The sequence below is a fragment of the Eleutherodactylus coqui genome, chromosome 1 (assembly GCF_035609145.1).
Source record: "Eleutherodactylus coqui strain aEleCoq1 chromosome 1, aEleCoq1.hap1, whole genome shotgun sequence".
NCBI lineage: Eukaryota > Metazoa > Chordata > Amphibia > Anura > Eleutherodactylidae > Eleutherodactylus > Eleutherodactylus coqui.
Genome location: NC_089837.1, coordinates 353,760,401 through 353,782,657, shown reverse-complemented (window position 1 = coordinate 353,782,657; position 22,257 = coordinate 353,760,401). Strand labels below are relative to the sequence as shown.

Below are 22,257 nucleotides of genomic sequence, written 5' to 3'. Positions count from 1 at the left end.
GGGGGTCCCTGCAGGGATGCCTCAAACTGCGGATTGTGCATTAGTGGGGTGAGCGGCCCCGGTACCGTTATTAGGCCTGCATTCGGCGCGAACTTGGCCCATGTTAGGAGAAGCTGTTTCATATAAGGGGATATTTTGGGGATATTACTGATATGTTTAGGTGGAATCCATATTGCTCCCTGTAGGGAACCTGGAACTACTTCATTCTCCATTTCCACCCATAGTTTCGGGTTTTCGTTTTTGAGAATGTCGAGCATGCAATTAGCTATACTCGCTTTGTGGTATAGGGCTAAGTCAGGCAGGCCTAGTCCTCCTCTTCCCCTTGGTCTCGTGAGTAGGGAGTAGCGCATCCTGGGCTTCCTTCCCCTCCAGACTAATGTTGTTAGTATCGATCTTAGTTTTTTGAGATAGGTACTCGGGAGCCTTACTGGTACCGCCTGACTAATATATAGAAATTTGGGCAGGGAATCCATTTTTAGAGCGTTTATTCTCCCTCCCCAGGAGAGGAGTAGGGTTCTCCATTTATTTAATTCCCTTTCTAGGTTAGCGACGAACGGTGTGTAGTTTAATTTGAACGCTCTTGTGGCGTCTGCGGGTAGCTGGATCCCTAGGTATTTTATTGCCGTTTGTTTCCAGTGATAAGGGAACTGGTTTTCTAATTGTGACGCCTCGGTCTGCGGCAACGATACATTGGGTACCTCTGACTTTTGTGAGTTGACCTTGTAGTTACTCAGTCTACCGAACTGCTTGAATTCGTGATGTAGTGCTGAAAATCCAATACATGGATTTGATAGATAAAGTAGAAGGTCATCCGCAAATAGCGCCATCTTGTGCTCCGTGTCTCCTATGCAGAACCCACGCATGAGCGATTTGTAATCTTTTTTTTCCGCATCGCGGTGCAGTAAAAAAATTGCAGCATGTTCTTTCTTTGGGCTTTCCCAAAAACATTGCTTTGCTATGCGATGTTTGTCATTGAAGACAATGGTAAACATTTGCCGATCCCCCTCATGGAGGATTGCTTCTTACCTGAAGTGATGCGAGGCGTTTTTGACACGTTTCTGACCGCGATATTGGGACGAGTTTCTGATATTGTGCTCGCCAGTGTTATATTAAAAAAAACGTGACATGATCTCCCCCTCTTTCTCCTTTGTGTCTTATTCACTACCAGGTTTTGACTAAGGTTGCATTCATACTGCGCTTGCAGTGTACATTGCACCAGGAAAGTATATGTCAGTAGTATCCATAGGCTCACATTCAATCCACAGATGCCTCTATCAGGCTGGTGTACTTTTTTTTCTTCTGGAACAACATAGTTGAATACGCTATTTTACACAGAGACATCTAACAAAGAAATGTATACAACGCTGTATACTTTTTTGTTTCAACATGGGAGCCTATAGATGATGCCCTGTATACTAGTGTATGTCTGTACAGCAACATACATCAGAGGCATCCGCCAGTTGTATACAATTCCACCAACGCAAGTGCAATGTGAATGCAGCCTGAGGAGATGTCAGAACATTTACAGGGAGTCAGTAGGCAGAGAAAGGGGAACTATGTACTATATATGCTGCTGGGAGGTGAAGAAAATGCCACTTCACCGAAGGGTGGCTTCACACTGGCGAGAGAAAAGCACGATTTCCCAGCGCTGCGAGGCTGCGAGAAATGGCTCCATGCACATTTGCTGCAGCGTTAAAACAAAATCGCAGCATGTCGATTCTTTTTGGGATCTCGCCCATTGTTTTTATTTTTACTATGACATATAGGGCAATTTTTTAAATATCTTTTTCATTGACTTTTTTCCCCATTTTTTTTTGTTTTATTGGGGGTAAAATGCTAAAAAATGATTTATTTAACATTTATAGTTATTGTTTTTTATTTAGTATATTTATGCCAAAATAAAGTATGGAAACGAGTTCCTCTATTTGTTTCGGACGTTTTCATATATAATGGTTTTGGATTACAGGGCACATACGGCGATGGGTTTTTTTTGGCGTCGGCTTTGTGTTATTTTCTTTCTTATGTATATATTGTTGTTTTATTCTGTAATTTTTATTTACTGATGTATGTAATTATGTTTTTTTTACTATCTTTGTCCCCCATGACGTCATATAAGATCTCTGGGGGACATTCACTTTTCTTTTTTTTATTATTTGACACTTTTCCCCTTTAGCTGGGGCATCCATAGGAGCCCCAGTTACAGGGGAAAACAGCCCCAGCAGTGACTAGCAAAGTCACTGGCAAAGCTGGCCAGGGTCTAGTATGACCCTCCAGCTCTGCTGTAGCAGGAAACCCTGGCGGTCACATGACCCCCCCAGGCTCCCGTAGTGAAAGTTACACTGTACTTTCACTTTCTAGTACACAATGCTCATTGAGCACTGTGTACTCGGGGAAGGAAAAGGCAGAAAGGGTTAAAACGCCTCCTGCCTTCTCCTCAGGGTTATCAGCTGTTACTAACAGCTGACAACCGGTCCTGCTTCTAATTGATTGCAGAGCAGGAGGTTTAAAGCCCCGCCGTAATTTTACTATCGGCGGTGCTTTAAGCCCAGGACCAGGCGCCGTATATTTACCTGCCAGGTCCTTAATGGGTTAAAACACTATACTGACAAAACACAAGTCATATCTGAACTTTACACTGGGAAATGCAGACGAATGTCATTTTCAGCTGAATGGATCAAATAAATAGAACTAAATGAAATGAAAGCTGCTTGCTAAGAGAAAAACATTTTGCATCTCTACTATGCAAACTCTCTATTAAAGAATTTGAATTAAGCCATGCCACTAGGAATGTACTGGCGGTGTTAGCAATTCATTCCACTCTCTGGGCTGTGTATTTCTTTTATGACTGCACATTTCACTATGAACTCGGATTAAACCAGACTAATAACCTTCTACTCATTTCATTTTCTGTAGGTGTTGCTATTATGTCATTGATTATATATGTCAGATATGTAGACCCTGCAATAATCTGCACAATAATCTCCCAGGTAATATTTTTGAGATGGATGTATAATGACTATGATTGCAAGCCAAACACTGATGCACTACTATGATTGCTTCAGATTAATAACCTAGGCTCTTAAGCACATCCACTCAATCAGAGAAGCATGTCCAATAAACAGGATTTTTGAGTTAATTTACCATGTATTCTTCTTAGGCCTCTTTCACTCCGGTGATGCATTTTTTGCCAAAAAACACATGAACGAGAGAAAGCCGCGACCAAGTCGCGGCTAAATCTCACGTTTTCTTACCCATTCACATGGTCGGGTGGGGCGTATATATGCCACAGCCCTGAATTCCGTTGGCTGGGAAGAAATCCTTCAACTGGCTCAATAGAGCCAGCTGACATTTTTAAGCAGGGCTAGCTGCTGCTAAACTCCCTCCCCCTCCCTTTGCCAGCATCTGCCGGCAATAGAAGCTCCCATAGAAGCCTATGGGAGCTGCTGGCAAAGGGAGGGGCAAAGGAGTTTAGCAGTCCTGCTGCTAACCTCCCTCCTCCTCCCTTTGCCACCAGTTTTGTTAGATTTCAATGAGAGCTGCCGGCTAGAAGAATTTGGGAGTACAAATTTATAACAACTTTTGACACTTTCAGCAGAGGACAAAATTCTTCAAGAGGATTCATGTGTCACTGGGAAGTATGAGAAATCTATATAACAGATAACACTGCTGGCCTGGTGACCCCCTAACACTAATTCAGAGACCATAAAACCCTCACATCTTTATCAGTGGACTATTTAAACATTTATTTATTTCTCTGCTCATCCTGTCCTGGTATTTTTTCTGCAAATTAATCACATCATGTCTGTGCCTTGTCATATGTATGTATGTGTGTGTATGTATATATATATATATATATATGCATGCATGCCTCTTCGGATCTGTTTCATTATGCCTGAGGAAGAACCCTGAGAGGTTCGAAAGCTCGCTATCACATCATGTATTGTTGTTAGCCATTAAAAGGTATCATATCTACAAGATTACTTGGTTTCTCTTACTGAGAACAATTACATTTCACTGATCAAAGTTCATGCATTAATAAACTGGAGGGAGCCTTACTGGTTCGATCTATATTGCAATTTCTAGAAGCACTGTTTTAAACAGAACCTGTCATAAATTCCTTACCGGGTCCAATAATTGCGCATATCAATTACACAAACGAAAATACGTCGGATGCAAATTGCGACCATGCGAAGCATTGGATTCTAATGTATTCATTCACATGAGTGATTTTCAGGTGTGTGAAAAAAATGGCGCCGTGAAAAAGAGAACATCAACGACTGTTTTCAGTCACGATTTTTCTCACTGCGTGAAAAGATAGGTCTCGACCTATCTTTTACCGAAAACGCTCTATGATCCCATAGACTCCTATGGGACCTGAAAAAAAAGGAAGGGGAAAGGAGTTTTCCTGCGTCCAACACTGGGAAAAGAAGACAGCTGGTTCTATTTAAGCTGTTAGAAGTATTTCTGAGGATTTCTGCCGAATAAAGAATCTCCACGCTCCTGTATATTTTTCCCGCGGTACACCTATGTGAATGGATGAAAAAACGTTAATTAACTTTGGGACGCGTTCACGGCTATTTTTCATTAATGTGACTTTACAGCGCGTGTGGGCAGCTGTAAAAAACGCACACGCTAGTGTGAATAAGGCCTGACTCTGAAATGTTACAGGCTTTCAGAAAAAAGATTTTATGGTTCAAAGGTATTTATTGAAAGTAGTTTTTAAACTTTGGCAACATTCCTACTGCATAGATCCCATACAGGGGGATAAAGGTTTGGTATAAGACAAGACTTCTTATCATCGATAACATCGATTATCTCTAATGAACATTTAAGAACATATATCAATACAAACCAACATACTACAGGGGAAGGGGGGAAGGGAGGGAACAGTACAATACTATATAATCACTTTGTTGGCAAATTAGAAGATGCCACAGTATTGGAAACATGTGTGTATACATTATATAATTTTTTTTCCCTTTTTTTGAATTAATTTATTTTTTAGCTTATTTTTCCTTTTTGATGTCGAGTTTTGAGATCAATTGACCTGTGGATTTTTTTGTGGAAGGGAGTGCTCTCTAGTATCTTTTGATTCTACCCCACATATTGTATTTTAGAGGGGTTAGGGATGGAGGTAATATTGACGATTAGGTATATTGACATGGGTGATCCATGATTCCCAAACAGATTCATATTGGATTATTGTATCCTGACGCATAGCTATCAGTTTTTCATTTAGAAGTATCCTGTTAATTCGGTTGAAAAAAGATTTTAGAAAGCAGCCAGCAATGGTTAGAAAAGTCATCAGGGTGTCTCAATGCTAATTTCTTCCTGCTCAGTCTTGACAAGTCTTTCCTGGTGCTTTTTAAACCATGTTTTTTTTTACTAAAAAAATGCCACAACATTTCAAAGTAAAACATATTTGGATACAATGTGGGTGCCAGTTAGGATTTCATGCATTCTGGAAGAGTGAACCAAAATCCACATGTCTAAGTGTGGATTTTGAGGTGCAATTGCCGACAGAATTAAAGGGGTTGTCCCGCGAAAGCAAGTGGGGGTATACACTTCTGTATGGCCATATTAATGCACTTTGTAATATACATCATGCATTAATTATGAGCTAAACAGAAGTTATTCACTTACCTGTTCCGTTGCTAGCGTCCTCGTCTCCATGGTGCCGTCTAATTTCAGCGTCTAATCGCCCGATTAGACGCGCTTGCGCAGTCCGGTCTTCTCCCTTCTGAATGGGGCCGCTCGTGCCGGAGAGCTGCTCCTCGTAGCTCCGCCCCGTCACGTGTGCCGATTCCAGCCAATCAGGAGGCTGGAAGCGGCAATGGAAGGCACAGAGCCCACGGTGCACCATGGGAGAAGACCTGCGGTCCACTGTGGGTGAAGATCCCGGCGGCCATCTTCGCAAGGTAAGTAAGAAGTCACCGGAGCGCGGGGATTCGGGTAAGTACTATCCGTTTTTTTTTTTTTTAAACCCCTGCATCGTGTTTGTCTCGCGCCAAACGGGGGGGCTTTTGAAAAAGAAAAAAAAACGTTTCGGCGCGGGGCAACCCCTTTAAGCCACTTTCTGTTGCACATCAAAATCTGCACGTTAGCAAATTCCACTGCAGATTTCAGTAAAAGAAAGAGCCCTAATAGATAAAAAGTTTTATTGAGCTGTATTAGGCCGCCTGCACATGGCTGGGTCGTATTCCGCATGCAGGATCCCGCTGCGGAATCCGACCCTGTGCCCGACTGGTGACCCCACGTACCTGTCTTCATAATCTGTGCTGCGGATGTGCTGGCCGGCGCACATGCATAGCACTGATTATAGCAATGACGTGGATCCTGCAACCTTTCCACAATGATGATTGTGGAAGGGTCGCGGGACAGATGACTTCCATTGACTTCAATTGGAGCTGTCCGCACGGAAGCTGCACGCAATCGCAGCATGCTATGATTTCTCCTCCGTGAGCAGAAAATCGCAATCGATTTCTGCTCGTGTAGAGGAAATCGCGTTTTGCCACAGTCTACTATGAGCAGTATTTGCTGTGATTTCCCGAGGCGGCACCTGCTCCGGATTCCTCAATGCAAATCTGCCCGTGTGCAGGCAGCCTTACTCTTGCAAAGGTTTTTTAAGAAGGAAGACATGAGAACTGCTTGTCACAAGTCAGCTGGGATGTCCTGCTAAAAAACTACAACCCAAATAACAAGAGACTAGAGCAAAATAACCAATTTGTACTGAGAACTGGCTTTTTAACCTGTGCAAATGCTAAGTATAATAACCAGGTCATTTGGGGACTAATTTATGGCGCGGGTGCATTTACATGGGTGAGTGCAGCATCACTATGAGGAACTCTAAACAATATTTAGCCCATGAACCTGCAATTACCCTGTGAATGCGATGCGTTTTGCAAGAAAATCGCATTACACTGCTGCAAAAAATAGTAATTGGTAAAAAAAATTTAAAAAGTGCATCGCACTTGCATGTACATTACATGGCATGTAAGTGCTATGTGAGTGCAAAACATTTTTTTTTTTTGCAGGTCCATTGAAATTAATGGGCGATATTGCCCAAAAATAGGACATGTTGCCATTTTTTCTGTCAAAGCATTGCTTTAAATCTCTCATGATAATAGCCCCATTGAAAATAATGGCTTCTATTACCGTGCGAGTTGGTGTCTCACAATGCATAAAACTCGCACGGTAAAATCGTCTACTTAAACGCACCTTGAGTGGGATAGGTTCTTCACATGCAAAGCTGGCTGTTGTTTTTGCTTGAATACACTAAATGTTTGCGCACATTTGCGTACGGTATATTGTACATGGAGCAAACAAACTACAGTATATGTGCGTGTTTAAGATAGAAGTTTTGATACACCATGGACATAGTAAATATATACATATAATACTCCTCTCTCTAGAATATATACATCTGTTTTGGCAACCTTTCCAACTAGAATATTATATGGCTCTGCATTCATATGGTTGCCTTTCCTTGAACTCTCTCCAGCTCCCTGATCCTCTTCATAAACTGCTGGCTAATAATATACTGCATAATCACTGATGTAGTAAAGTAATACCTTCTTCGTGGTTCTTATATTGTAATGCAATATCTTATTACACTTAGATGCAACAGCTTGGCATTGCACGCTATAAGTCAGGTTATTCTTAATCATTGTACTTAAAGAACTACGGGAATAGAGTTAGGGATAATAATGTACCATTATTTCCTGATCGGCGGTGGTCCAACTGATGCGGAGATTGAAGGGGCTGCAGTGCCGCTATAGTTCTGCTTTTATGCAGTGTCTACTTGAATTTTTCCCTGTACTACAGGAAAATTGGGCCTAATGTTGTGTGCAAACACATAGAATGCCAATAGGGCTGGTTTTATACATCTTTTACTAGGTAAAGAAATTTGGTAGTGTAATCCGCATTGAAATTCCACAACTAACTACAGGGCGATGTTAGTGAATGGGGTTTTAAAAAAAAACAACATTTACTTCTTCAGATTCAAGTCATGTCACACATTTTCAAATCCACAGCATGCTCTATTTGTTGCAGATTTTTAACCATGGATTTAATTAATTTCAATGTAATCATTGAAATTCCTGGTTAAATCAGCAACAAAATTGTACGCGGATTTCATTGCAGATTTTGGTGCAGAGTTTTTGTGTGGAATGACAGCATTCCAAAATTTTTCTGCTGTGTATTAAACTAGCCTCCAGCTTACGAGGGTGTAATTATTGCAAATAACAGAAAATATAGTTCTTTCTATATGTTTTATCTGGTTTAATAACTTTCCAATTTGACCTCTTTAGCAAGTAATTGAATAAGCATTCCGGCCTTGAGTGCATGGTATACTACAGAGGTCAAGAGTTCCGGTCTTTTAGATTGTTTATCTGATAGCTATTGCTTTTTTCTGTTCCTAAAATAATTAAACAGTGTTTATGGTAACCATAAGCATGATTCTAATTGGTAACCATAAGGGTATGCTCACACCTACCAGTAATGACGTGGCAGGAACCCACAGTGCAAAAACTAATGCGAAAACAAAAAAATACCATTTGAAACATCCAGGGAGGATGAGCGGCCTCACTCAGCCTAGCTCCTGTCATCTTTTAACACTTGATGGATGACCTCAAGACCGGAGCCCTGAGCACATTTTTCTCCTTTTATTTTAATGTTTGATTGTTTCTCCGCGGCCATTGTTGGTTCTGGCAGTTTGGATGATACGGCTGACCAGTACGACAACGGTTACTAACTGAGGGATGATTGATTTTAGTTTATTGGCAATATTGAACTATTGTGTGACATCAGTCAATACTACATACTTGTTGGGTCATTTATATTTCCCCTCACTTTTTAATGTAGACAACTATAGGTCTCTTAAGTTTGGTACTGTAGCCTTTTCTTCTGTAACTGTAAAAACTGAATGTGAATGCCTGCCATATTCAGAAATGATGTTTCTAGGATTTTTACAGTTTTTCAAATTGAAGTTAAGGGGAGGAAACAAGCAGTACATGACAAATGTAAGACTGTAATCAACAGACTTAAAAATTGCGTCACTTTTTACCATTATGCGTGAATACGAGCTTTGTAGATCCTAAGGAGCCTACAGCTGTTCACTACAATGTAGCCTATCACCATTTACATAAACAACATAAAGAGAAAAACATGAGTCCCTTTAGGTAAAGTTTATATGGTATGTCTACTATGTAAGCAAATATTGGAAACATTGATTTTCTAGGGTCCCACAGCTCTCTAACAGATTGTCCAATCCAGAAAATGGAAAGACATACTGTGGCAAGTTAATGGTACCATCATGATAGGAGAAAGCTGAGGTGTTCTCTTTGATCGATCACCGTGTGGGAACCTGATTACATCTGGGTTTCATAATTTGTAATAATAGGATATATGGGCTTGGTATATTCATATACAAGATCAATGATGACCTTTTGACTTTTATCCAATCCCTACCCTAAAATCTAAAAGGAGTTTTAAACTCTAGATGAAGATTGCTGTAGTTCATAGAAACACTAATTTGGTATTAGATGCCACAATCCATACTTGCTTGTGGGTTTTATGTTCCTTATGGAATACTGTGAATAGTTGGACAAAACTGCATGTTGCACATACTCTGCGTGTCTAGTATAATCCTCTGAGGGATGTTTATCTGCGAACATCACTCTACAGTGAAGCACAGAGCAGATGTTTTTCAAACGATACAGGGAAAATAGAAGTGAAGTATAACAGGGCATCTCTTCTGTTGGAAAATAATTTATTGGTTGCAGGATAAAAAGCAGAAAGTAAACATCCATCTCATCCCAGGCCCCTGTCATGGATTGATGTCTGCTTCAAGCAGCTGCCTGGAGGTAAACTCTGAAAAAAAATTCAGTGTACTTTATCTGTCCGAGAGTTTGTCAAGCTCTCATGTTTTGTTTCGACTCAGTTGCATCTTCATTTTCAATTGCAGTGGCAGTTGTGAATCTGAGTAATAGCTTCACCCTGAGGTGTCTCCATACACATAATAACACATATGCGCAGTCACAGCGCTCTTTTAAATCGTTTACCATCATTCAAAACAAAAATGAAACTTTTTGATGTCTTTATGCTCTTGTTATTGTTTTATGTCTTCGTGTGCCGCTGGACTTCCACCACAGAAAAGTCATTGATCAAGTTACAAACTTATCAGCTTGTAACACCAAGTTCTAAGTGCATGTAGGTTTTCAATTTCATTAGGAAAAGCATTTTGCCACGTGAAACCTAAGACTGTTGTGCTTCAAGCCATTAGTACTGTGAGTCTCAATTCATCATCGTTTTTTACAGCATTTGAAAGTGAAACTGGCACCTATAAAATGCTCAATAAAGATGATGGAAATGACAAGGAAAGTTACAAAAATACAGTGCTGACACATAGTCAAACAGGGATGATTTACTAGGTATCAGTTAGTTTGGCTTTAGAAATAAAGGACTAATTTGCCTTTGGAAAAAAAAAATCTGTCACGAGTGTTTTAGGGTATAGTCCCATATTGCAGTGGATACCAGATGCAGCCATTGCTACATGGAAACATACACTGATAGTATAATTGATAATAATGATATTTACAACATGTGATTGCTGTTACTATCACTCTGTTTACACTAAGGGCTTATTCAGACGGACGTATATCAGTCAGGTTTTCACGCCCGGCCGATATACGCTACCCTTCTCTGCAAGGGGAGGAATGAAAAAAAGACTTTGGCAGCATCCAGGGTGCAAATTGATATCCAAAATTTTATTCCACCATCACAGAAAAACAGGCAACGTTTCGGCCATGTTGGCCTTTGTCAAGCTTGACAAAGGCCAACATGGCCGAAACGTTGCCTGTTTTTCTGTGATGGGGGAATAAAATTTTGGATATCAATTTGCACCCTGGATGCTGCCAAAGTCTTTTTTTCATTGCTGCATGTGATTTGGTGAAAAGGATCCATTCACCTGTTTCTTTGGCTACTGCATTATCTATGCCCAGCCCTTGGAGGGATATACAATTTGTGCTGCTGGCGACCTGCTTTCTCTGGACTCTGCAAGGGGAGGAGGTGGGACAGGGCGGGAGCTAATGCACTGAGCTCCTGCTCCCTCTCCGCCCCTCGCCACTGTTTGCAATGGGAGGGGGCGGGATGGGGCAGAACTTAGCTCCACCTCATCCCGCCCCTCCCATTTCAAACAGTGCCGAGGGGCAGAGAGGGGGTGGGACTTCAGTGCACTAGATCCCGGCCTGTCCCACCTCCTCCCCTTGCAGAGAGGGGCGGCGTATATTGGCTGGGTGTGAAAACCCGACCGATATACGCCTGTCCGAATAAGCCCTTAAAGAGACCTTCGGCTTGCCTTTATTACAAGTATCACGAATTCAACAGCATTAAAAAGTTTAGGTAAAAGGGCGGATAATGTACTGGTAAATACGTGACTGGTCACTTGACCGAAGTGGGAATTTAAGAAGTTACATGACCCCAAAGGTACATATTTACATTAAAATCATGAGGATAGGTCATCAATAGTATTCTCCCTGGAAAACCCGTTTAACTGTAATAAGCCTGATTCGGGAGATAAGACCTTTTTTTAACACTCAGATTGACATTACTAATAAAGGCCAGACAAAAGCTGAAACGCGTAGCCCCAGTATCTACATGTGTCTGTATCCTCTGTCCAGCGCGCCACCAGTCCCTTTTTCTTCTTTGTTTCTGCTACAGAAAAGCTAAGGGAACGGTGCTGGGTTTTCATCTCCTCAAAAGCAGAGAGAGGGGAACCCTGCAATAAATGGTAAAAGCAAGGTTTGGTAACTGATAACCATTTTAACAACTACTCTCTGGAGGAAAAGGGCTCTACCTCTATCCATTATTCAGATGCCTTGTGGTAATGCCATTCTAGTCGATCTATTTAAAGTGAGGTGGTATGGTAAAGCCTGGAGTCTGGGAAGCCTGCCACTTATTGCCTTCGATATTGCGGAGGCCAACTTGCGGTCTTTTCCTACCCCACACAAATGTAATGTAATGTTGATGTCAATCTTTGAAAGATTTGGGAGGTTGGGTTTTGGATTGCTTGAAATATGTGGAGGAAACTTTGTAGAGCATCCTTCTTTAGGGTACTTATCTTCCTGAACCCGGAGAGCCTCTTTCATCGTACATACCCTGTTTTCCCGAAAATAAAACCCTTCATTCTTGCCCCAAAAGAGGCACAGGGTCTTATTTTCGGGGAGGAGGGGGGGTGGGCTGCTTATACTCACCTAGCAGGCAGCCTTCCGGCAGGCTTCCACGTAGTCCTCAACGCCGACAGAGCATCATTTGTTAGTGAAAGGGCTTGAATACCCTGCCTCCAGAAGGCGATTCCTCTGATTGGTTCAGGAGCACCGCCTCAGCCAGCGCTCGATGATTCAATAATGTAATTCAATGAATGGCTGTGATTGGTTCATTGAGCGCTGGCTCTGATTGGCACAGGCGGCACTCCTGAACCACTCAGAGCAATCGCTTGCTGAAGGCGGGGTATTCAACCCCCGTCACCAACAAGAGATGCTCCGTCGGCATTGTGGACTACACAGAAGCCTGCCAAAGCACCGCAGCCCCGTGGGAGGGACACAAACGGAGCTTGCTAGGTGAGCATTGCTTTTTTTTTTTCATGTAGTGTAGCTATGGTTTATTTTAGGGGTAAGGCTTATATTTCAAGCTTCCCCTGAAAATCATGGTAGGGTTTATTATCGCGGTAGGTCTTATTTTCGGGAAACACAGTCTTTAGGTCTATTAAGGTTCGATAAAGAAGAGTTCAATAGCTCATTTTGTATAGCTCTGACTATTGGGGGGGGGGTGGAGACACATAAGTATGGAGATACATAGCTTGCCATTTGAGATGGAAGTGTTGTTTATGTAGGGTTTTAGGTAAATGTATCTGTAGAAGGAGAGAAGAAACCTTTTGGGCTTTCTTTTTTTAATCCAGTGTCATGTTTAATCAGGATGTCCCATAACACACATTTATAATATCAAAAATTACACACTAGTCCTACAAATAGGAGAGCAGGTAGGAGTGCATGAAGATCACAGCGTCACATTGTGACATTAGATCTAATGATTGAGGTTGCAATGAGGGCGTATTGTGACCTAACTGAACAGTCTAAAAAAATCCAAAAATGTTGAATCTTCAGTTGCAAGTCAGATGTGACTTTGCCATCATAGACTGCATTGCAAACCGTATATAACTGCAACTTCTCTGCAACATGTCTATGATTTGGCTATACAACCAAATCACAGATGTAAAATAGTTGCGCATCTCACTTGATGTTACACGACCAAAGTCTTTGTTTCCTGAGACAAAGCTAAGTGTCTGTCTTCATATATTAGAATCTAAGCAACCTAAGATCAAGTTATGCAAGTAATGTATTTGTTTCCATAGTTCATAACCATATGCAAGCTGTGCCTTATAGATCCTGTACCCTCCATTCAGTAAATCCCTAATGAGGAGTTACATTTCAATCTCCTAGCTCATGCGATAAAAGATTAAAGTACAGCACTCTGAAGGTATAGAAAAAATATACATGTATTTTGTATCTATTTATGTCGAATGAGTAATGGGACTCACCTGGCGCTTGCGGTCTCACCCAAAAAACTTTGGTCCGACCACAAAACTTGATGGCGTCCCAATGAGTAAGAGATTTACTCCTTAAGCCTTATGTACATTGTACATCCACACCAGATGGAGAGCAACCAGACCGGCACCAGACAGCACAAATGGCGATCCAGGATAAAATACAAAGTAAAAGATAAGCAAACAGGTTCTGTGCTCATAAGGATTAGTGCAGTAAAGGAATAAGAGAAAGTTACTAAAGTAGGAGGTCTCTGTCCTCGGGACCTCCCAAACCGATTTCAAACAAGAAGTTGACCTTGTCCAGGTGCTTCGATTTAAGAATTTATTATTCCAGACTCATAGGTACATACAAAGAGCTTAGGTCGATATATATTGGAATTGCAACACGTTTCGGAGCTGTGAATCACTCCCTTCTCAAGCATACCTGTCGATGGGAGAAGACTTTCTTTTATAGTGACTAACATACTAATCATTGTATAGGGCGTATCCAGATGACGTTACACGGGTAAACATTAATAGTTTGTGTCAATTTAAACTTTTCTTTATAATGTGTCGCTATGCCGCTCCCTGAGGCAGGGCATTCGGGCGGCAAATATGCATTATTTATAGCCAGTCAAGAAGTAATTTACTACAAGAATGAGATCTGTCATCACGGAGCGACTCCATATGCGTAATGTCGTCACTCAGCGTGACGTTGCGTATCAGTGTGTTCTACGAGGCTGGAGTAAGGCCATCTCCTCTTTCATCGTACATATTAAGGTTCAGTAAAGAAGAGTTCAATTACTCATTTTGTATACCTCTGGGTATTTGGGTTTATTGTGAATATAATAATAATAATCTTTATTTGTATAGCGCCAACATATTCCGCAGCGCTTTGTATATGGTAGTAGTGTCTTTCTCTTGTTTCAAATCGGCACTGAAGGTACAGTTTGATAACAGCTGCAACATACACAAAATTCACAGACATTGAGAAAGGAGATGAGATGGAGGGGTTTACAGAATTGGGCAGCTCAGAAGTAAAGTGGGCAACTACTTTTAAGAACAAGGCTTGGACCCTGTTTATAGGTGTGTCTGCAGCTTAAAGGGGTTTTCCAAGATCAAAATATTGATTACCTGTCTTCAGGATAGGTCATTAATAGTTGATTGGAAGGGTTCTGCTGCCAGAAGAGGCTATTGCGTGAGCTCCACAGTCTATTTTCAGGTATGTGATGTCAGGTTCATTGGTCACATGGCCTAAGAGCAGCTCAGTCCCATTTAAGTTAATGGGACGAACTACTATACAATAGATGACACTGTGCTTACTTTGGACTGAAGTGGTTGCGGTACACACCCAAGCGCTGCACCCACTTCAAACAGCTGATCGCTGGGGTTCATAAGTGGCAGACACCAATCAACTATAACTATGATAGATCGTCAATGGTTAAGTTCTAGAAACCTCCTTTAAGGTTGCGAAATAATGAGAAAACAGACTACAAAAGAAGTAGATGGGCGTGATAGGCATCATGCTTGTGTGAGAGAAGTACTGTCACACTGGGGAAACAAGCAACTTAAGATAACTGCTACAGTGTATTTGCATCTTCAGGTGACATTCGCAAGAACCATATTATTTATCAGTGTGTCAAATATAAATCCCTTCTTCTGTACAGATAAATGACATGGTCTCTTCTTTTTTGCCGGTGCCTTTAGTTAAATATCCTCCACATTCCCATCTCTTCAGATCACAATCACTCAGATGTGCAGCGACACAATTCAGTCTCCATGCATTTTTCATGTTCAGAACTTGCGCTCATGTCACATCAGTCAGAGAAAAGGGGATTGATTAAGGAGTAGTTTGACGACTTGGCTGATTACCAGAGATCAGAATACAGAAGCGCGGCTGTAAAGAAATCTACTGCTACACGTTATTTTAACAACTCTTCAGAGAACAAGCTAATAAGAGATTCACCATGAAAACAGGCATTACGTTGATCATGTATAAGACATTTCACCAAGAAGAAATCTGTTAATAATTAGCATTCTGTAATACGTACTTTGAGAGACATTTATGTAAAAGTGTCATTTCTCTGGCAGGGTTCAGCCGTGGAAATGGCACCATTTGTTTATAATGTGCAATAAATTCCTAACCATGGCACTCAGACATACAGGGGGTGGACAAAAATATGGACACATCATACTAAATACATGCCTTAAGTTGCATGGGATTATTAATCATATTTTAATAAGACCTGTAGAGACAGATTTTTAAGTCTAGGTAATATGACACAGATGCTACCGGGCAGAAGTGAACATCTGCTCGAGTAACAAGGTTCCATTGGTCAGGGATTTGAACCACTCAGCTTCTATTACCAGATAGATTCTTTCTATTACCAGCTGGCTCCCAAAACCACCCAGAGCAGGGCAAGAGGTGAAGTAAACACAAATTCGGTGGGAAGTCTCTCAGCCAAGCATAGTCAAAAGGGCAGCTCAGTTCTAATTATTAAAATCCCATGCATTTCTATGGTGTCCCCATATTTTTGTCCACGCCCTGTATGTGAGTTTAGCACAAACCTCCTACAGCATAAAACTAGTTTTACCTGGCATAGTCTACCCGACAGTTTTATAATTAGACCACAACCCCAATTTAAAAGTAATTGAACTTGAGGTAAATGGAATAACAATACTCCCCAGGTGCCTTTATAAATATGGATTGTGCTATTCTCTACACTAAACTAAATGGGCTCTTTTTTTTTTCTAATACATGTGACCTGTAGTGCTGGTTGACACATAATATTGTTTTAACTAATGAAGTCTTATCGACCTATGATTACATTTTTCTTTATAAATTACAGAATTTGAACTTGATTTTTTGAGATCTCTACAAGTTTTTTTTCTATCATTTTGGCTCAGCCACAATGTTTCTTGGATTCTTCAGTCATATCACAAGTCTACAAAGCTCAGAACACGCTGATCTACTCTAATGACTGTTTCTTTTTTTTTCTCCTGAAGATTTTCAATTATCTGTTCAGTGTGCAAGGAAAACACAGGCTTATCCAGAGACCAGAGCTCATTCGGTCTGCTAGTACTGGCATTAATCAGATTCATGTTTCTGTTCTCTTTGCCATCTGTTTCATGACTCCTTTTCAGGTTTGTGCACAGCATTATTACTAATTTTAACAAGTAAATCTCTGAATTATTACTTGTCATTTCCTTTTGCCAGCGGGTATGAACAGGACAAAAGTGTGTTACGTAGAAAAGAATGGGAAAGGAGAAGTCAAGATCTACAGCCAAGTGAGGATATCTTTCTTGCCAATTATCCCCTTTTCAGCGAACCATACAAGGTAAAATGTACATACATCACTTGTCATAATATTAAAAAAAAAATACTTTATTTACCCATAGACTTATGTTAAAACTAGTAAATTATTTTTGACACCTACGTATTTGTATTCAGTTGTATGCTGCCATCTCTACTGCTGCATCGGCAGGTTAGGTTTGTAACCGTGCAGTAATAGTACCCATGGAAGTTGTAGGTCAACACTAGCAGGATGAAACTCTTTTATTCACAAAAATGAGGGGAGCTTAACAAGCCACTTGCACCAGTTTTCTGGTACTATATATCTTAAAGTTTATGACTTAAATCTCCTGCTTCTTTCTCCACTTTTAAAATTAGGTGGTTGGGGTTTAGCAGGAGCAGCATGGCCCAACCAACAGATTTTCTATCATTTATACCAAAGGGGCAACCATGCATCAAATTTATTAAGTATGTCCCTGATAATAAACCTAGGTTTCTGGAGTAAGATGCACCAAAGTGAAGGCTGGTGTATATAAACTCCAGTCTTAGTAAATTGTTTGTTGATTTTCTGAAAACCTTGGTCTCTAAACAATGAAAAAATGATATTTGGAGGTCAAAGAACAAGGACAAGTGAAACTTTAGGCCACAGATCATTGCTTTAGGCCGGCTTCACACGAGCGTGACGGGCTCCGCTGCGGAATATTCCGCAGTGAAGCCCGTCACGGTGCCCCCCAGAGACCCCATACTTACCAGCGGAAGATAGCGTGAAGACGCTTCCCCGCCCACCGCCGTCGCGTCATGTGACACGCCCACCGCAAACAATGCCCAACAGCTCGTCCTTGTGATGCTTACTCCTGTGCTGTTACACAAGAGTGAGTATCGCTGACAGCGCTGCTGGAATGGAGGCAGACCGGTCCGGTGAGCGTTCTCCTCCCGCCTGCATTGACAGTAAGCAGACAACTGTTCAAATGTGAATGATTGCTGTTTACACTGAATGGCTCGTTGTTCAGTTTTCTACATGCAGAAACTGAATGACTGACCAACTCTCGCCCAGTCGCTGCATGCGTTTACACGGGACGACTGTCGATCAAACTCCTGCGGGAGATTTGAACGATTCTGAACGATAGCTGTCCCATGTAAATGGGCCATTAGACAACAGTCCTCCATATCAGGTGCAAACGCCTGGTTTTTAAAGGGGCATTTCCAAGTGTGTTGGTGTCCACAAAGAACAGGGCAAAATTCCCCTGATTATGCAGACTTTCCCAACTTTCTATGTAAATTACATCACACAGGGGTTGGAGCTCTGGTTTCTGGTTTACTTTCCTACACACAGTCATAGAGAAGTGTCAACTGCTTATCCTCAGAGTGCCTTTACATATGAAGTCAGCTGAGCAATTCTTTCCACCTGAAATCTGCAATGTATGCCATTGTCCTGGCATACAATAGCCTATATCGCCCATAGGACTCCATTGTAAAAGAACATATATCACATGGAAAACATTTTCTTTCACTTTATGCCTCTGTATAAGAAAGCACAATAGATAAAAATTCTAGTACAGTGAAAAAAAGCAATGCTGATGCATACCAGCCCACCATATGTCAAAAAGACACTCCTCTGGCATATGCTGGTTGCTCTCCTGATGCATACACCAGATATAATTGAAAAACTATGTGTTAACAGAGAATTGCATTTTTTCCTAGTGTGCAGAAAATGCATAAATTAAACACTAAAACAAGATAAAAATACAAGTAACTATAGTAGGGGCAGAAGATGTGGATACAATTGGCTCCTGAAGCCTTAGGGGCCTCGAATGGTCTCTCTTCTCCATATGAGTACTGTAAATGAAGCATTGTAGTTAGAGTTCCTGGTCCAGATTTTGCATTGGGGTCCAGCAGCCTCTGATATTTAGATTTTTCCCAAAAGTTTAGAATATAAATAGGGAAATATTTATTTTGCAGACATAAAAACATTTAAAGTAAATAAGTTTATATAAGATAAAGTGTTGTTTCTGCATGTCGCTGATAGTTACAAAAAGTTAACTGTGCTGAGATCAGTTCTAGATCTAGCAGTGGGTAATACGATTTTCTTCCTAGATGAAGCAGTAATACTGCTAACTTTTTCTTCCTTGGGTTTTTAAGAAATAGCTATTAGTGTATAGCAGTAGCCATCTTTAGGAACTAGGGTACCAAAGTCCTCTCATAGTATGTTCTATCTTCCGGTGGATTTGCGAAGGAAAGGGCACATATTGAACTAATTAACTTGATTGCCCATTTCAATGAAAGAGTGTTTTTTGCGCACGCAGATACGCAACGCCCAATACGCAAATATGACATCGATATGCACTGTTTTTCGTGGATTGTTCCTAAACAGCACTAGAAAAAAAATAATTGGGTCTCCTTCCATTCTTTTTTTTCACCCAGGAAAAACAGATGACACACAATAATGAAGAGCCAGACAGACGCAGTGCGTACGGATAACACACAAACATGTATAAGAAATCAGTCCATTTTTTGTAGACGAAATCGGATACGTTTGTCTGAGTGAGGCCTAAGAGTGAATAACTAGAAAATCAGGCAAAATATTAGTTTTGTCTTTTTGCAAAACAACCATAATACTGTGGTATTTTGAGGTTCAAATCCAAATTAAGTTTTATAGTAATAGTTGTAGTTCTGTTCTGTCTTTTTTGTAATTTTTTTAATTTGATTTTTAAATCACAGACCTAGAAATAATGTTTAGCCAGTCAGCTTACTGGAATGCTGACACAATCACTAACATTCACCTCTTCTAAAAATAAATACTTTATAGATACCCTTTAAAATCTCTGACTCAAAACCAATTAACATAATTATAACCCCAAGATAGATAATTCGGGGGGAGGAGATAGGAAGTTTACACTGTTAAACACTTCCTGGAAGAAAACTATGAAACTGTCTCACAAAACCATATATATGTATTGGACATCAAAGTGTATCAGCAACCTGCATACAAATGAAGGATCTCAAAAATTAATAACAGTAAATTAGCATATCCAAGGCACTGAACATTAGCAGGAATACTTACAATTATCCTGTAGCTCTTCATGTGAAAATAAGATCCTCACATACATGAAGCACATTCTGCGATGTTATAAAAATATTCTTCCCAAATGCTGATATGGAAAATGCTAAAGTGTTGGAGTACTGTATAACCGCATGCATACACTGCACAATCCCTACCTAACAATAGGGTGGTTGCCTCGATAATGGTGTCCCCATCAACTGGTGGCTTTCAACTATAAAGCCCTAGTGCAACCCTAACTTCAACATGAATCTGCTCCAATAGGAAGAAAAACAAAATCCACTAATCCCAACACGTTTCCCCCGTAGGATAGCCAAGGATTCATCAGGAGGTTATGAAGAAAAAAAAACCCACAGGACTGCTCGACTATCACATAGTGCAACCTCCACCGATCGAGACATACAGGATAGTAACGACATGCGCAGTGTTAGTGCAGTGTCCAATGCATCTGTGCCAGTGCACCGTAGTCCAGATATGACATACATACTCGTCATCCCAATCCCTAAATGGCTTGTGCACCTGCGTGAATCTTCTAATGCGGCGCATGCGTAGTGAGTTATTCAGACTGGCGCATGTACAGTAAGTAGATGTCGCACTCCCTTATATTGATATGGTTTCCAACGTAACGACTACTCTCCAAAACATGCATGGATACTGCACAAATAAGTCTTCCATGCGCAATAAAAATGCAAATCCGAAACCAGCTCCTCTGCAGTCGCTCCCATGCAAGGACTGGCTGGAAACTACAACTGATGCACAGGAAAACTGAGTAAGTCCAACGTTGGGTTAAAAGTTTTCAGTCTTTATTAAATAATTCAGACAGACAAGAAGGAATAGAGAGCATGTGCTGTCTTATATGTTTCAGGCAAGCATGTTGCCCTTAATCATAGTTTCATAGGCAACATGCTTGCCTGAAAAATGTGGGATGGCACATGCTCTCTGTTCCTTCATGTCTTTCTGGATTGTTTAATAAAGACTGAAAGCTTATTACCCTATGCTGGACTTTCTCCGTGTTCCCTTCCATGAGCAATGAGTACATATCATGCTCTGTTACTAAAGTATCCAATGTAAATATTCTATTACAGATAATGCACTAAAGATCATTTTCCTTAAGATAATTATTAGATTTCACGGAGGTTCACATATATAGAAAATACTTTTTTTGTAATATAGTATCTAAGTAGATGTAAATTAGCTAAATAAGTGTGTACAGCTAATCTGCTAATCAGCAGAACCTAGATGCAATGCCTGCCTAATACAATACATGACAGAAAAATAGATAAATTAAATTGAGTTCACCAAATGTCCTGATGTCTCAATCAAATATATATATATATATATATATATATATATATATATATATATATATATATATATATACACACATATATACCGTATGTTTGAATTAAACAACGCATGTAAAGTCGTTCTTATTCATTTACACAGCAAATGTGAAAGATTGAACGATTTCTCATTTGAACGAGCCAAAGATGTATCTGCCTGTACAAACAGACTGCATGAGCGAACAAGTAAACTCTGACATTGTTCGCTCATTCAAACAATAAATCAGCTGGTCTAAAATAGTCCTAACACAGTAAGTTCTTTATTGTATTTGATTGATTTTGTTGCATCCAACCAGGATCCGCTGGATCCGCAAACTGAAATACTCACGCAAATGCACACCAAACAGTGGAAAACAGTACAGACAACTGCAACAAGGAAAACATTGTCCCTAAATAACCTAAACCAGGGAAGGGGGACCTGCCTGAACACAGGTAACTCGCCCTGAGAAGGGCGAATCTGGCCATGTACCTGGCCCACTAGCTGACCCTACATGGGACAGGAGAAAACCACAGCAAACTAGATGAAAAGATAATAACTGCTGTTTTTAGCTTTGAGAAGACTCAGGCAAACAGGACATCCAAAGGGAAAGACTGAGATTAAACAGCTCTGAGCTGAGCACTAGGCCAGTCTAAATAGACCACAGATGAGGCCAAACATGTCTCACCTAATACTACTCCCACCAGAGCCAGAAGATGGAGAAACACATACAAGACCTATACCAGATTATTTAGAAAGGAAGCGATCCCAGAACTGTTGCAACAGATTCATTATTTACTAGCTGATATACCTGGCTTCACACAAGTTGAATTGGTACAGGTGTCTACCTATTGTTCACCCGGAAAATTTTCGTAGTTACTTCAGAGGAACCAAGGAATAAAATATGTGTATACATATAGGAGCGTTAGATTCTACTCAGACTTCGTGTACCGAAGTCCTTCTGCAGAATGTGCCACCCCTCCCACTCTCCTCACTTTTTACCCTTAA

At 40.7% G+C, this 22,257-nt stretch overlaps 1 protein-coding gene across 1 annotated transcript in view; it reads left to right on the top strand.

The window, feature by feature from the left end:
• The window catches only part of AFF3 (ALF transcription elongation factor 3), a 335,141-nt gene that overhangs the window by 19,615 nt on the left and 293,269 nt on the right, over positions 1 to 22,257 (top strand). The window contains exon 2 of the mRNA XM_066577159.1: positions 16,797 to 16,917. The gene's annotated coding sequence lies outside the window, so the exon portion shown is untranslated. The remainder of the gene's footprint in view (positions 1 to 16,796; positions 16,918 to 22,257) is intronic.